General features: G+C 40.4%; 1 protein-coding gene across 3 annotated transcripts in view; it reads right to left on the minus strand.

Annotated features, from left to right (window-relative positions):
- Nucleotides 1–18,278, minus strand: part of SFMBT1 (Scm like with four mbt domains 1) — an 81,003-nt gene that overhangs the window by 42,791 nt on the left and 19,934 nt on the right. Inside the window, exon 1 of one of the 3 annotated variants that reach the window (XM_080994180.1) lies at nt 5,397–5,574. The exons of 1 other annotated variant lie outside the window; for it this stretch is intronic. The gene's annotated coding sequence lies outside the window, so the exon portion shown is untranslated. Of the gene's footprint in view, nt 1–5,039; nt 5,330–5,396; nt 5,575–18,278 lie in introns of those variants that run through there. One more of the 3 variants, XM_080994181.1, reaches the window with a different exon arrangement.

Raw genomic sequence — 18,278 nt, forward strand, 5'->3', positions numbered from 1 at the left:
GAGTTGTAGAATCCTGCAAATTGTTTTTTGTTGCTGAATTCTTCATGAAATTCATATTGTGCTAATAGCTAAGCTTGAAAAGCATACAACAAACCCATAAAATTAATACATATTTAAAGAGCCAAAATATCTTAACCCAATGAAATTATAGTTTCAACACCTAGAACAGAAATACTCAACTTGCTTTTATTCTGCTCTTTTAATTATGCATTCAATCCCCATCATAACAAAAATATAAGATATAGAAATCTGGAATGCTATGACAGGTACAACATCATATTAATCTCTGCTACTCTCAAATTATCCTTCAAGATCCTATTAAGCGGGATTGCCTCCAAACGACTCTTAAGCACCACCTGCTTTTGGAGTTCCCTGATAACATCAAGGAACACTGGACCAAGCTAAAACATCCATTACTGCAGCCTGTGAACAAACTATTGGATACCAAACCAAAAAACACCAGGACTGGTTTGATGAGAATGACAGTGAGATTGAATGCATTATTGACAAGAAAAGGAAGGACTTTCAGATCTGGCAAAGAGACAGAAACTGTGCCACTAAGAAAAAACAAACAAACCATGCCTACACTAAGGCTGAGGTTCAAAGAAGAACCAGAGGACTAAAGAACTCCCAGTGGATAAACAAGTTCGAGAGAACCAGCACTTAGCCGACACTCATGATGCACAGAGTTTCTTTAAAGCCACAAAGACCATCTATGGGCCAATAAATCATAGCATATGCCCCCTACGCTCAACAGACGGTACCACACTTCAAAAAGATAAAGAAGCTATTGCACTGCGTTGGAAAGAACATTACCAGCATCTCCTTAACTGCAATTCCCCCATAGCTGCCGAGGTCTTCTCACAAATCCCGCAAAAACAAATTAGAGATGAGCTTGCAGTATCTTCAAATCTGGGAGAGTTGTGTACAGCTATTAACCAAATGAAAAACAACAAAGCCTGTAGACCTGATGGGATACCTGCTGAAGTCTTCAGAGTGGGCAGAATTGAACTTACACAACAACCACACAATCATCAAAAAAATCTGGGAGAGACAGGAGATCCCAGCAGACTTTAGGGATGCCAAGATTATCAATCTCTTTTTAAATACGTGATAGAATGGATTGCAGAAACTATTGAGGCATCTCTTTATTAGCTGCAGCCGGCAAAATTCTTGCAAGGATCTTAGCAAACCATCTCCTAACTATATCTGAGGCTACCCTTCCTGAATCTCAAAATGATTTTTGAACTTCTAGGGGACAGTGGACATGATTTTCACTTCTCAACAGCTTCAGGAAAAATGCAGAGAGCAAAACCAACACCTATATATGGCGCTTATTGACCTAAGGCCTTCAACACTGTAAATCGTACTGCTCTGTGGACTGTCCTTCTGAAAATTGGCTGCCCAGATAAATTAGTGAACATCCTTCGGCTCCTCCACGATAATATGATAGCAACAATCGCGGATAATAGTGGCTCTCGAAGTGAACCATTCACAGCAGAACCAGGTTTTAAACAGGGATGTCTTATCACCCCAACTCTATTTATTATTTTCATTGCCATGCTCCTACACATTGTCAAAGGAAATCATATATCAAACAGATGGAAAGCTCTTTAACTTGAGTAGGTTGAAAGCAAAGAGTAAGGGTACCACAACTTTCGTCACAGAGCTTCAATATGCTGATGACAACATAGTGTGTGCACACTCAAGAGGATAACCTCCAAACCATCCTAAATATCTTCACAGAAGCTTATGGAAGGCTCAACATCCAAAAGACTAAAGCACTGCACCAACAAGCATGTTATTTTAAAGCAGGGGATCTCCAGATGTGGCAGATAGGTGTGTGAGTCCTACAATCTATGGAGAGTCACAAGTTCCTTGCACCCAGGTTCTAAAATGCATTATATAAGTGATTTTATTTTATTTTATTTTATTTTATTTATTTGTTGAAACAGACTCCTTTGGGAGGTTGTGGACTCTCCTTCACTGAAGGTTTTTAAGCAGAGATTGGACAGCCATCTGTCATGGATGCTTTAGCTGAGATTCCTGCATTGCAGGGGGTTGAACTAGATGACCCTCGGGTCCCTTCCAACCTAAGTTCCTCTGATTTATAATCCATACTTTCATAAAAGCTACTGCTTTCAGTTTTGGTTTCCATTAAGTAGTTTTTCTGCTGCTGGATTCTTTCTACTGCTCTTTGTATTGTTTGTTAATTTGGTTTTATATTGCTTTATTGCAATTCATTTTATGACTGTTGTTAGCTGCCTACAGATTCCAGAAGAGCAGAATACAAATTTGGATATGGCATTCAGAACCCTGAAGCAAGTAAGGCCTGGAAGCACTGGCCAAAGAAAAGGCATGGCACCAGAAGTTGTTTCTGTTTTCATGTCAATAGAGCCAACATTAAAAATTGTTTATACAGTATAGAGCAGGTATAAACAAACTCCGGCCCTCCAGATGTTTTGAGACTACAGTTCCCATCATCCCTGACCACTGGTCGTGTTAGCTAGCGATGATGGAAGTTGTAGTCCCAAAACAGCTGGAGGGCCGGAGTTTGTCTATGCTTGGTATAGACTTCCCAAAATTTACTCTCTAATTGTGCCTAATTTGGTCTCAACTCAGCCAAAGATGGAAATATCTAGGGTGATATTCACCATAGAGTTAAGTAGTGCTATGGGTTCTGCTGCACAATGGAACTTTCCCTCCCTTCCCCATGTGCCCCCTGTATCTGTTCTGGGCTCCCCACAGCCTTCTGGGAGGCAGATTTGGGGATAGAGCAGGCCATGCAAGGGGGAGAAGGAGGGGGAAAGTCACATTGCACAAGCAGAAGTTGTTCTGCTCACACTTTTTAAAAAGTTGAATACTGCCTCTAGTCTAGCATTTTCTTATTTTATGATTCACAAATTTGGTATAGCAAAAGGGCAACTGAGTATGTGGCTAAAGGCTAAATCTTATAAGCAAAGCAACATGCAGGACTGGATGTAGGACCTACTGCAGCAATGCAACATTCGCAATGCCTTCATTGCCCTGAGCACAACAGCTTTGATTATCACTGAACATACACAGGCGCAGGTATTTTGCAGCCCTGCACACAACACCTAATACAGCAAAGGAAAAGGTATGGAAAGCATATTCATCCCCAGAAGCATCGCTTACAACTAAAAATACAATGTCAGTGCCTAGAATTCAAAAGATGTTTCCAACCACACAAGGTACACTTTCATCTTTGCAACTATCTATATACCTGAAAAACCAGGTTGCTTTGATTTTTTTCCTCTTCTGCTTGAACTTAACTACCTAATTGTCAGCCCACCTGAATAAATGAATTCAAGTTTCCCGAGACAGTTCTGTGTTAGGCTGATCATAGAGCAAACATGGGAAGTAATTACAGTGGCAATAATAAAAAGTAACCTCTCTCTTTTCAAGAGTGAACTTCAAGAAAGCAGAACGGATTTAAAAGTACTTAAAAGCAAGACTTGACCAAATGTGTTTTTAAGTTCTAAATTTTAAACCCGACAATAATGTCACTTTGATATTTACATGCCACTGTAAGTATGAATGAAATAAAAGGTTTTTCATAGCAAAGTGTCGTGCTGTGAGCCTCTGACTAGAGTGCATTGAAAAGTTAACCCCGATAAAACTGACTACACATGCTAGTCTAGGTAAAAAAGAAAAGAAAAATCTTTATTTGGAATGTATATTATTGTGCACATTCTTGTTGCGTAGTAAGATAATCATTAATTACCATGAACGACAACAAGGCTAAAAAACTCAACGTAGAGGTATTACATGGAAACAGGTCTATGTTCCAAAAGACATAGCCAAAGAGTCTAGGAATGGGGGTTTTTCCCACCAAGGCAAAAAACAAAATTGATCTGTTTTCCTGTTACTCACAATACATATCTTGTAGATTCATCTCCTACGTACATCAGCAGATAATATGATTATTTTATAGTGTTTGCACCTAAATGTAGGACATTAATACAGCAACAACAACTTCCCATTACAATGTTCTGCATACTCCAACCCATATAATTTTACACCAGGTGTCTCCATATACAAGTTGCTGGATGATTGCTTGATGGGAAAGTTAAAACACATTTTGAGTGTTCCACTGGGAGTCTCAACTAGAGTTTACATTAGCTTCATAATCTTTTGAAAGAAAGAAAGAAAGAAAAAAAATATGAGACTGCTTATATGGTATATTTGTGAACAAAACATTAATAGAAGGGTTCTGGGTTTTCTACTATTAAAATTAAAATTGGCCATTTAAACAGTTGGGCCTCAACGAATCTGGAAAGATGCCTGCATTTTACAATGGCAAGAGTTCGCGTTGAGTCCTCTGTTCCCATACAATTTGAAAGAGTTCTAGTTTATCATTTGTATTTGAAATACATTTTTAAAATGAGATTTGTAAAGCCATGTAAAATGCATTAATAAAAAGAACTTTTTTAAAAGTGCTATTTTAGAGTTAGATTATCATCCGAGAGCTGTCTTTCTCACTCTCTCTTTAAACAGAAGTTGAGTCCTGAACAGAACAGAAGAATCAGAGCAACAAGACTGGGAGAGTAGCATGGGGGCAAGGGGGCTTTAGCCCTTGGCCCATGCCATGGTCACAAGCTAAATCCCTGATTCAGATTAGGGGCACAGAAGGGGCATATAGTTAAAGACCCTCCTCACCTAAGATCCCAATGTGCCTCTCCCCACACGAATGATTAAAAACACATTAATATACTAGCTGACAAGGCCAAATGACATGAACACCACATCATCATGTTTGGTCATCAGAAATGTTACACAGAAGAAATAGTGGGTGGTTGTTACGTTTTTTTGCCACAATAAGCAGACATAATCCTAAAACCAGAACGGTATCTCAAAAAGCACACAGAATACTTTAGATCAGGTACTCTTACTTATTTCATAAAATCTATATCCCACTTGTCAAAAAAGCTCATGATGTTTACAAAAAGAATAAAAATAAAAATTAGTAGAAACAAAGCATTCAAACAATTAAAACCAGCAATAAACTAAATACACACCTGCATTCTAGATACCTGCAGAATCCTGTCTAAACACAAACAGAATATAGTGACGCCACCTGCCTGATATCACTGGGCAGGGAAATAAGTATTATGTGGCACCTGTAACAGTTCCAGTTCCGCAGATCAAAGCAGTTGATATATTGGGCTTATATTGATTGGGTAAAGCGAGCTTACACGTAAACTGGCCACCAGTTGTAAAGGGCTTTGTATATCAATATTTATTTTTTAAAAAATATTAGCAGGGCGTAGAGAGAAGTCAAGTTAATCAGTAGAGAAAGCAGGGTGGAATCTGAAATATGGACTCTTAAGAGGTGGAGACAAAAGGACAGCAGTAGGTATAATGTGGAAAGATACCATGAGAAGCATCTTTCTATCTCTGAAGTCCTCCAGATGTTCGCCAAAGGCAAAGGACTTCATACAATGCAAATCCAGTCTCTCCCCTTGCAAATGATTCGACAGATCAGGGCGAAGGCAAGTCAAAGGCTTAAGAGTAGTGCATTTACTTGTGATGCTGGAATTCCCCAGAAAGGAAGAGCTAGAATGTTCTGTGACAGTTGACGGAGGCCAGGAATGGGGGAGGGGCATCTGGCTAGGAGCCTGGCGGATGTGGCTAAAATTCAGCTTATTTTCAGTGCCCTAGTAATCAGGCCCTGGTACAAATAAACCCAGCCTTGCCTGAACAAATCAAACCCCTTTGGTTGTAATTTAAGCCTTTAAAAACACAGTATAGTCTAAAACGTGAGCACCTCATATTTACTAACCAGCTCAAATGCCGTTTCAGCTGTCCACATTTCATAAGTTAGAGATGGGGAGACTGCAAGCTTGCAGGGTGACTTTGTTCTTTAGTAGAACCCAGAGATCTACCAACTACCCCATTTAGTTGGATCTGCTTTGGATCTGAATTGATTTTATATATGTATGTTGCTGTTTTAAAAATTGTTATATATGTGTGTGTGCTTATCCAAATTGGTTTTATATAGAGAAATGTTTTAGCTGCTTTTCTATGTGTGATTGTTCTGTGTATGTTTTTATTGTAAATTGCTCAGGGATGGCTTCTGGGAAGTAATTAAAAAATGAAATAAGTATTAAAAAGAAGATTCTTATGCAGAATACACCCTTAGCATTTAAGCCCAGGAATTTGTGTTGACCATGACTACTAAATAGAGCTCAAAGTTCTTCCAGAGAAAAATCTTTCTTAATTTCAGCAGGATAATTAATTCAGGGCGGGGTAGAGGAGTAATTCTGCTGCTGCTATTGTTAAATAATCAAGTTCTATAGCTAGAAATCCTTGTTTATCTCCTGCATATCAGCCAGACATCTACCAGTAGATCTGTATCCACCCCTCTCACCATCCCTGATTGAATTATGCTTACTTTAAGCAATTTGACATTGCTTTTTCTGTACAACTCTGAGGAATAAAATGCCTGAGTGTTGCTAACTTACTCAAAGATGTCCTGGTATGCTATTGTGATTTTAATACTATGCCTAAGGTTTCTATGCAATTTTCAGCTCTTAGACTCAGAAGTCCTAATTTGCAGTTACTCTGAGCAGGAACGCAGCCCAAAAATAGAATTCCTTATTTAGGATTTTTTTAATGCAATGAATATAAAATAAAAGGAGGAAAGGGAGGAGAATCAAGATTAAAAACCGAGGCAGTATTTTATTCCTTAGTATGTATAGCTTTTATTTACACTGCAAGTTGGAGGAAGCTTATCCCATGGAAGAAAACCATTGTACTGTCCATGGACTGCAATGTATTCTTGGTTTACTGTTTGCAAGATTCCACTTCCCCATCCCTTTATTTAAACATATGAGCAATGGATAAATTGAAGCACTTCTTTAAAAAGACTTAAAATGAATGACTAGATTTTCAAAACTTTCAAGACTTTCAAATAATTTAAGCAGCTTCTGGTGAGTGCTTTACAGTCAAATATCTGAACATTCATTTAGCCAGCTAAATGCTGGCTTTAGATTTTAAATGCCAGGCTCCCTGTTTTTGAACACATGTTCCTCAACAATGAAGGGAAAAAAATACTGAGTACATTTATGGTCCATTTCTGCAGTTTTAGTGTTTATTTCAAATTGATGTTCCTGAACAGGAAATGTTCTTCAAATTATATCCTCATCTCATTCTGCTATTTATTCCTACAGCACTAAGGCACCACTCAGGTGTAACCCTGCTGCTATGAAAATGCTGCAACACTGCAAAAATAATTTAGGGAAGGAAATCGCCAAAGAACTTGTTAGGCAAGCAATTCCATTACTCATAGCTAAAATGGAATCGGGAAGAACAAATGTTAGATAAAACCCTTGCAAAACAAGGTGCTCTTTGAAGGTTTTTAATGGGGCTGGCAACTCTGTAGTTGCTGCATTTACTACCAGACACATATTTTGTATAAAAGATAGGTTCCAGCAAACACAACAGTAAGCACTTTAGAAATCAAAATGGCAAAGATTGCAGTCAGTTTTATCACAGCAAATTATAAGCAGATATACAAGTGGGAGGAGGTAGCGACCGCGTGGAAACACCGTAACAGACAGGCCTTCTAAAAATGTGAAAGGTTATGCTGATTTGAATGGAAAACATAAGCAGCAGCAGAAATGAGGAAAAGGACCAAATACTTGAAAGGGATTCAGGTCTGTTGTATTGGGGGGAGGGGGGAGTTACAGTTCCAGGGAACTTGAACTCAATTTGATGTCATTTGGTTCTGTAACTGTGCAGAGTATCTGGAACCAAAGATTAAATGGCTTCACATTTTCCCTGCAGCTGATGAAATTCTGTGGGCAATCCATTCTGACTGCAGTATTCGATCACTCCCTCTACCCTGCATTTTTAACTTTAGATATGATATAAATTTTTCATTGCTTCTTACAACTGAAGCTAGACTTTAGCCTATCAAGTTAGTCCCCCTGAAGACAAGCTCTGTTACTCGTGTAAATAATTACTGGGTAAACTTGGAAATAGGGGGCTGAGTAGATTTTAACTGATACAATGTCATATGAAAATAGGCGAGGAGAGAAGAAACAGTTGAGATCTGTACTACTGGAAATCCCCTTTAAAAAGGCCAGAGCGTTTTTAACCGACTGCATAGTGACTGTTAAGTTGGGCTGGAGACAACAGAGTGCGACCTTCTTGTGGGCCCACCTAGTCATTCAGAAAGTTAGCAAGGCATGCACAGAACCTTCTACTCAAAAGATTAGGTCACATCTCAATAGAAAGCAGTGGACATGCATTTTTATCATCACAAGTTAGAAGTAAGGCAGACAATAAAGAATTCCTTTTCCAACTTGTTCAGGGCACCTTGATTTACTTTCAAACTGACCTAACATGGGAATCCCCCTCGTCATTATATTTGGCTTGCCTACTTCCATTCCCTACTTCTGTTTAGCTTCAGGGTCTATTTACATCACCACTTATCACAAGATTGCAAGCACTTCGGTTAAAAAAAGATCTCCTCCCCCAAATTAACAAGTTGGATGGTAACTGATGTTAGTCATACTCAGAGTAGACACACTGAAATCAATAAACTTCTTCCAAGCTGCTGGAAAACAGCTGGCACCATATAAGGGGCATTCAAAAATACCCATTCACCACACAAAAACAGATACATTACAGTCATCTGATAGTGACATGACCATGTTGTAAGCAAACATGTGAAACGTGTACTCAAATGTTCTAAATTTACTGAAAGAAAGTTGAAAAGACAGAAAACTATTTTTGTTAGCTGCCTTAGTGGTTCTGAAAAGCTCCAAGTAAGTCACAGGAATTCCACCCCGCCCCCAGCACGATCATTTCTGTCATTTGATTTACAAAGCTCTGCCCTTTATTTATAGATGTGGTATTTGCTCCATAATAACTGATTAGTAAAGGCTGCAAATGAGCATCACTGTGTGCACGTGTGAGAGATGCACAATGAGACAGCAGTATCAAAAGCTGGATTTAAATAATATTCAAATAAGGCAATCTGCACACCCTCCCCCACCCCCATTCTTCACCTGAATTTTAATTCTGCAGCACTTGCAATTTTATGCATTGTGTCAGTACAAGAGAAAGTGAATGCAAGCTACTTCTGGGCACATTCATTTTTTATCAACCATACAACATGTCAACAAACTAAGAAAGGTCAAAATGATCAGTGTTATCCTTACCATTTTTTAAATAAATAAATAAAATTATATCCTGCCCTTTCTTCCAAGGGAGCCTAGGGCAACAAACAATTCTTTGATAAAAAAACACCAAGCAAACAATTTAAAAGTATAAAAATGTATTTAAAACATTTAAAAGCTGTTAAGGATACACCTAAAAACAATTAAGCACTTAAAACAAATTTAAAACAAGTGTAACCAAATCACATGTCTGGATAGGACAACTGAAACAGAAATGTGTTCAGCAAGCTTTTCAAAGAGTAGTTTGGCCATCAACTATTCCGTAATATTGAAGGAAGAAAAATTAAAGGTGCAACATCATGACATATAGCTATTGGTCAGTACTATAGTAATGGGGAGAGGTGCATTCTGGGTCATTGTGCACGTTGGCGGAGTGTGCAAAAGCCCAGCAGGCCCGGCCTGGCTCCCATTCCACCACCTTCCGGGTCCAAAATGACCCACCTCAACTGAACACACACGAAATGCAATCAGTACTGTGTTGCTAGCCAGTTGCATATCACCTATATGTTGAGGTTCTTTAAAAATTATACACAGCAACACAACTGCTAGTGCAATTGCTGTTTCATGGCAACATTGTAAGCTGTCATACACCAAGTCAGATCGCTGGCCATCTAGCTGACTATTATCCCCAGAGATCACCAGCATCTCTCCAGGGTTTCAGACATGTTACTAAACCTGGGACCTGACATAGCATGTGCTCAACCACTAAACTAAGCCTTTCACCCAATAAAGCTACATTAGAACCGCAACAGCCCCATGTCATACCCATACTACCACATCTTGTTGCACATGAATTGTTTTTGTCCATGTTCCTCTCTAGCTTCTTTGTGGCTCACCTTCATACATTGGATGAAAATATATATACATACAAAGATACAGTTGCAACAAGGGAAAAAGCTAGGCTGTGGGCCTTATCTGTAAGCAAATCTATTCATGAATGACACCTTGCTCCAAAACTCCTCATGACCACTCTGAAGAGCTTCACTCACCCATGACTACTTTCTGAACATGACGCTAAAGATAAGAGTAAGTGTCCCATCCCACAGAGTTGGTCCAGGAGGATACCATGGTCAATGATGTTAAAAGCCACTTGAGGGGTCAAGCAGAAATAATACAGTTGCACTCCCTGGCTCTCTCTTTCTCAATAAAGCTCATCCATCTGGTGGACCAATGCCGGGTCTGTTCCCATATTGTAGTGGACCTAGGTAATCAGTCTCATCCAAGAATACTTGCTGTTGCTTCATAACCATCCTTTCCACCCTTTCACCAAGAAAGGGGTGTTGGTGACCAGCCTACAGTAATTACACTCCACTGGGTCTAAAGCAGGCTTCCTCAACCTCGGCCTTCCAGATGTTTTGAGACAATTCCCAGCATCCTTGACCACTGGTCCTGATAGCTAGGGATCATGGGAGTTGTAGGCCAAAAACATCTGGAGGGCCGAGGTTGAGGAAGCCTGGTCTAGAGTGAGCTTTTAAAGAAGTGAACACTACACAGCCTCTTTAAGGACAAAGGCAACACTCCCATCATGCAAGGCTGTGTTTATCACCCATTCCGTCACCCCATTCTGGCTAGCTTTCATAAGGCAAGATGGACAAGGGTCTAACTAGCAGGTGGTCAAGTACATCACTAGCAGGTGGTCAAGTATCCTGTTCACATCATCAGGGCACATTAATTGGAACTGATCCCACAATAATGGCCTCGACATTGCATTGGACCTTGGCTGGCACTGCCACAACACCAGCATCTAAATCACTGCAGAGTCGAGTGACTGTATCCTGAAAGAGTTTAGCCATTTGGTTACAGTTAGTCACCATTTGCTCCAGAGGTTTGCCCCCTGGGTCAAGTTAAGCAATCTCCCAGTCACGCAATGCAACTCCACCAAGCAGTTCCTTGAGAATGCTATGGAGACACAACCTCCCACAGCCACTTAGTAGGCTTGATTATGAGCCTGAAGATGTACTCAGTTGGCTCTGCAGCAAGATCTACGTCACCTATACTCCAGCCTGGCAGATACTGCAACTTTTGAGGCACTTTCACACTCATGCTGTTGGGAGCGTTTCAATCTGAAACACTCGCATCGACATCAGATGAGCATTATTCCTTTCTATGACATGCTTCTGACACTTTTATGAACACTCTTAAGAGCTGTTGTCATTAAATTGTCAGGCAAGTGTTAGGAAGAGTGCAATGTTCACATGACCACCTCAACCCAGGCTGCAGGCTTTCAACTGCCATTCATGTCAACATCTTAATGCCTACACTTGCAGTTCCCCCCACCCCCACCCTGCAAATACAATGCCAAAGATTGGAACACCAAATATTGGAAGAGAAGTGAAAGCCTACCTAAAGCCTGAAAATAATTCATTGCGAAGTCATGATTGCTAGACTTGCCAATATAAACTTCTGAGGTTACCGGTAAACAAAGTTCCTCCAAAAGGTGGCAAAGTAAGAGATAACTTTGGAAAAGATGGGATGAGGGCAGGGTTGAGCCCCATATGATATGGAACTTTCATGGGTGAAGGCTATGAAACAGGAGCACGAGTACTGGCTTGATGCAGTGTTTCCCGCCCCCCCCTTAAGACAAAAGACAAGACTAGTAGCAACAGAGTTGGTAAGATTTTCCTTTCCCTAGCATAGGTGGGGGGCAAGCGGGGTGCACAATGCTGTGGCATCTTTTTGAGTGCGGCTCCCAAACCTTAATAGTTCGTATTTAATATATTGTTTTACCAGTACTTTGCTTCCTCTATGATGCTGTCCCTCTTTAGGCTCCTAGAAAGCCAATCGATAGGTGTGTTTTCATTTATTTGTATTTACTTCAACAGTTTATATATTGCTTAATTACCACAGTCTCTAAGCAATTCACAAGAAAGGCTTAATTAGATTGCAACCGGGCAGATAGTAGAGGGTGTACATATTCCAGAGACCCCAAACCTGCTAAATAGGAAACACTCTCGTGGTCTATGTTTAATAGAGAATAGCCAGTGGAAGCTTGCTGCTTTCTGACTACGTAGTCCAGTACTAGCTTTCCTTTCCAGACAAACTGGAGACATTTGAAAGCAAGGTGCTGGGGGAGACACTTGAATGGCAGGGGGTTGTGCTTCCTTGGCCACAGTGCACCTTGTTCTATCAAAGAGGTATTTTAAGAGTGAATGTTCTATACTCAGTGTTAGGGTTGATATAGAGTGCATTCTTCTGTCAGGTACAGCAAACCTGAAAATGCCATGCAGACATTTACTAACGGAGCTAGCTGGGCAGACACTTATCTATGCTGCTGCAAAAGTATAGGCTGATTTTCAACGTTTTGCACTGCGCCCCACTAGATCCAGATCAGTGGCACTCACTTCTTCTTATTACAGTTTGTTAACTGCAATGCTCAGAATAACAAAGCATTTTAAATGTCCTTTATCAATGTTATGTTGAGATGGGTCAGTCCTCAAAGCTCAAGAAAAGCTTCATCTCCTCTCTGGTTAGTAGAAATCTACAATGAACAGAAAATGCAATACATCCAGAGAGCTCTTTTCATTGTTTTCAATGGAGTGGGGAAAGGAAGATACAGAGGGAAGGGTTCTATACAGTCTATAAACAGCTCTGATCCATTACACAACATGTGCATGTGCTGCCTATCAGTTGTCCATTTGCCTGATCAGGCACCGCATGAGTGATTAAGCATTACAGCAGGCAAACTTAACCTTTCTCAGGCCAAGGGCCACATGGAGGGAATGTCAAGTTGCTGAAAGTCAAAATAGGCATGGCCAATTTTTTAAATAATAAAAAAAGACAAATGGGGGCGGGGCTGGGAGACACACACACAATACAGTGGTACCTCGGGTTACAAACGCTTCAGGTTACATACGCTTCAGGTTACAGACTCTGCTAACCCAGAAATAGTGCTTCAGGTTAAGAACTTTGCTTCAGGATGAGAACAGAAATCGTGCTCCGGCGGCGCAGCAGCAGGAGCAGCAGGAGGTCCCATTAGCTAAAGTGGTGCTTCAGGTTAAGAACAGTTTCAGGTTAAGAACAGACCTCCGGAACGAATTAAGTACTTAACCCGAGGTACCACTGTATTTTGGTTTCACAGTGGAGTATCCATGGAACCAGTCAGTTAAAAAACCAAACCCCTAGGTTTTTTTAAAAGAAAACAAGCCTGAAGACTACACTTTTTTGAGCACTGCAGTGAAGAGCCACCACGGTATTACAGGATCTATAGCTTACAAACTCTACTACCCATCCAGAGACTAGAATAATTATTTGCATGTTGTTAGTGATTTTTTTTAATGTTTTATTTATAAATTTACCAAATTACAGGAAAAAAGAAAAAGAACATTTTAAAAATTCTTCAGCAAGTTGTTAGTGATATATTGTGCAGTTGTTCTGACAACTATAAATGCCAGAAATAGCAGCTCCTGTTAAATGAAGTTATTACTATTTTTTGAAAAAGAAGAAAAAAGCAGCAGCAGCACAATGGATATTTCCCCATCGTTCCTGCTATACGCTTGTACAAAAATGGCACTGGTTAACATGATCAATTCCTCACAAAACTTTAAAAAATGAGGTTGCTTGTGTTTTTTAACACACACACACACACACACACACACACACAGACAAGGCTTTATGTATGGCTCTCTGTACAGCCTGTGCATTAAGTCTAGGAAGCATAATTGAGAAATGAAGTACTGCCTAAGCATTAAATGGCTTTGAGTGACACGCTGTAGTTTGTTTAAAGTTGTGTGACTAAAATAAGTCTTCTGATCTGTAAACTGCAACAGCCATAGAGCTGCTTTAAAATTGGAATCTTTAAGATGTGCAAGAGCCAAGAAATAAAGTCTCGGCTCAATATGACAAAGCTGGAGTTGCTCCCAATCGCACCAATTAATAAAGTAGAGTACTTTAGATAGAAGGCAGCAGAATTTGTATCCTTTGCCTCCTGCCTTTCAGCAGCCAACAAGCCATCCACCAGCAGCTCTGCAATTTTCTTTCAGCTGTATGGGGTCCTCCGTGGGGACTTGCTTTATCAAAACTAGAAATACATTGGAACTGCCCTCCGTTTACTGTTCCATCAAGGAATGAGGAGGTTAAAAAAAAGAGATGTGGATATAGGATGGGAGATGCAGCAAGTCTAATAAAAGCTGGCTAATGTCTGGTTTCCGTACATGCAGGGCATGGAAAGAGTGCAGTTGATTTTGGTGGCGCAGGCGTGGAACTCTGCACACAACTTTGCATTGACTCCTCAAAATGAGCTTCCAGCTTTAGTAGTTTCCAACCAAGGAGTTATGGATTATCTATAATGCACCATTGTCCTAGAGCAGGCATGTCCAACAGGTAGATCACTGGACATCTGTGGTAGATCACTGGTAGAACACTGGCTCCCCCCAAAGAAGCTGAACAACTGTGGCTCCCCTAAAGAAAGCTCAACATTTTACCTCCTCCCTGAAAAAACTCAACAACTTTGACCCGAACCCCAAAAAAGGGAGTAGATCACTGCCAGTTTTTAACTCTGTGAGTCTCTTGGGAGTTGGCCACTCCTGTCCTAGAGTAACAATCCCTTTACAGCACTTTAGCTGCTGGTTTGTTTAATTAAAGGAGGGAAGTTGCAAGTTAGTGAGGGCCTCAAGTCAACTCTTCCTCCTCTTGAGATAAGCAAAGTTTTAGCATTGTCCCAACAACAACAGAAACCATTAGCCTGATGAGCACAGCCTAGTGCTTCTAGCAGCCTCACCAGTAAAACAGGTTATTGTACAATCCCTTAATTAATTAATTCATTTCATCCCACCAGCAACAGCCATATACAATGATGAGATCCAGCATAAGGGCACAGTGAACTGTGAATGCCTCATGAGAGCAACCATGCCTATGCAACCAACACCCTAGGATTCTCCACCATTGTAAAAACATGGGCTGCTTGTTCACAAGGCAATTCTGAACTACAGTGGTACCCTGGTTCTCGAACTTAATCCGTTCCGGGAGTCTATTCAACTCCTGAAACCGTTTGAAAACCAAGGCTTCTGATTGGCTGCAGGAGCATTGGACGTTTGGCTTCCGAAAATTGTTCGCAAAGCGGAACACTTACTTCCAGGTTTGCAGCGTTCGGGAGCTGATATGTTCAACAACTAAGCCGTTCGGGAACCAAGGTACCACTGTACTAGTTTAATTAACAATTGCTTAAACAGATCCTTACATGCAAACCCTACAATGAAGAGGACAGGAGCCCTCCAGCAATTGTCAGCTATTGGTGTGAAAGAACAAAAGTCCCTAACCATCATACTATAAAAGGAGTTTCAGATGTTTAGCATTAATATATTGGAAGTATATTCCTCTGGTTTGGGAAAATATAGCTATAAAATGAGAGAAGGAACTAGAGTTATATTATAAATGAAACTAAATTAGACTAGCAAAGAGCTATTCTCAAAGCACTTTTGCTGTATAAACACCTCCATCTTATTCAATGGCCTGGTTTATACATCACACTAAGCCAAGTCATGCATGAAGAACACCTGTCCCTAAAGTATATTTTTGGTCTACAATTTTCTTGCCGTGGCAAGTACTTAGTCTTTGGCTTCTTCCCAACTCGGGGGGGGGGGGTTCAATTTGTCTCTGACCCCAAAGTTGTAGTAAGGAAGCCTAGGATTTGCTTATGGGTTCTGCCAAACCCAGAACCAAAGCAAGTCTCTACACTCCTTCCAGCTTTAAGATGGAGGGGAATTGGGACTTTTTTTCAGACTGCATCAAATCTACCACTTCTCATCTTATCAGGCTAGAGCAGGGAGCAGGGTTTAGTCTCTGGTCTCATGCTGTGTTTTGGAGATGCAGGACAAAGTCAGAGACAAGACCCACATATGGGTAGGCATATTTTTTTTTGGTTAGCCACCAAGGGTAGGCAACATATGTGTACCTCCATATTTGTTACTTAGAAATGACAATCTAATTAATCATTAGATAACCATTAAAGAGGTAGCCAGTCTCTACTGCAAGTGACAACAGACCAGTATTTTCACCTTTCTTAAGTGTTATGACTATTGGCACGTGTGTATAAAGATGTTAGTGGTGTCACAATCGTCCCAATTTGTACAGGAAGCCAATACCACAGTATGTCCTTTCATGTTCTTCCTCCCAAGTTCTTTGTGCACTCTTTCCATGAGTGCAGACAGATTTCTGGTAGTAATGCCGACAGTGCTATGTTAAAATAATCACTACTTATCAATACGTACATGTGTGAGTCTTCTCACAACTTGAGAAGACTTACAATTCAACACCTAAAATTACATGATAAAAAAGGAAACCCAAACTGCAAGAAAATATAAGACTGACAGCTACAATTTAAAAATCCCAATATTTCAACTCAGCAAATTTGACACATCTACCTTCATGCTCACCCATGTGACAGGGAGAGAGGCTCATATCCATACCCAAGTACAGAGTGAAAACAGTGCATCAAAAAATGCAATTTTTACAGATGAAGAGAGATCAAATGGAAATAGCAGTGTTAGAAGCTCCTCTACCAACAATGGCACAATGACAGGCGAGGCTTCCTCATCCGCCAGAATTTAACATCACATACAAAGCCAGTGATTAAAAAGTAACACAGCTTACATTTGAACTTCGATCATTTGCAGCTACACTTACTGCTGACATCTGTTCTCACAAGCAATGTGCTTTTCTTTTCTTTTTTACTGTGGAAGTCCAAACCACCAGCAGCTATTTAAAATACCCATATATTTTTAAGCACATTAAAATAGGAATCCCTGGTATATTAATGAATTAGCAATTTCAGGTGAGACTGCAGGGCTCTATGCTACCTTTAGCCATCAAAACTGTTACCTAGGCTTGTTCATATTCCTACCATGCAGGGGTTGAACTAGGTGACCCATTGCATCCCTTCCAACTCGATTCTGATAGAGGTGACTCATTTAAAAGAACTACAGGAAACACAAAGCTACTTCTGCAGTAATCGCCGTACATAGATTTCTAGAACTGGAGGGGACTATCTAGTCCAAAAACCTGCAATGCAGGAATCTTTTTGCCCAATGTGGGGCTCGAACCCACAACCCTGAGATTAAGAATCTTATGCTTTACTGACTGAGCTATCTAGTATTGGCAACTCACCATCACAGCAAATACAGTATACTGAAGGCAGTCACAGTTAACATCCTGCTACAAATGCCAAGATGATTAGGTATGAAGGTATGATAAAATTCTCCTTACAGGTAAACCAACTTACCTACTATTTACATACTCGTGGTGCTAAATTATCACTTTGTTAATTGACTGTCTGTACTCGTGAAACTGTAAAATCAAGAACACAAGACAACAAGCTCTCTCTCAAAAAAAGCAAAAATGGAAGAGTGAAGATTTGTAATTGAAAAAATATGCTTGCATATGCTTTCAATGAAATTAGGGAGGATAGAAAAAAGTTATTGCCACTCTCACCCAAGACTTCTCTTGAGGATTTAGAGACTCTATGAAGAAAAAAAGGAGATGCCCCCTTCACCAAGATAAAAGCTGTTAAGCATACTGTGCCCCTTTCGAAGAGGTGACCCTTGTGACTGCCCTCCGCTTCTCCTGCCCTTCCCCACCATCAGCCTCTCTTTGTCTTTCTCTCTTACATGCGCTGGTGCCAAAAGAATCATCTCCAAATAATTATTCTTTGGAGCTCTAATTTTAGCAGCATGTTCATCATTTCTCAGTAAACACAATTAAAGGAAATTGAAACAGAAAGAGGACATTTTTAGATGGCTGGAAAAAATGTGTTTCTAGGCCTACAGTGGTACCTCTGGTTACGAACTTAATTCATTCCGGAGGTCCGTTCTTAGGCTGAAACAGTTTTTCTCCTGAGGCGCGCTTTTGCTAATGGGGCCTCCGGCACACGACTTCCACTCGCATCCTGGGGCAAAGTTTGCAACCAGGAGCAACTTCGTAACCAGAAGCATGTGTAACCAGAGGTACCACTGTACATGCTTCCCATTCCGAAACAAGGGCACAAACTAGGATCCCGAGTTCTATCTTGGCCATTTCCAGTCCTACAAAGTTACTCAGAATAAAACTAGTCTGACTCTCCTCACATAAGGCTGCCAG

This window comes from Podarcis pityusensis, assembly GCF_964106645.2.
Source record: "Podarcis pityusensis genome assembly, chromosome: 2".
Classification (NCBI taxonomy): Eukaryota; Metazoa; Chordata; class Lepidosauria; order Squamata; family Lacertidae; genus Podarcis; species Podarcis pityusensis.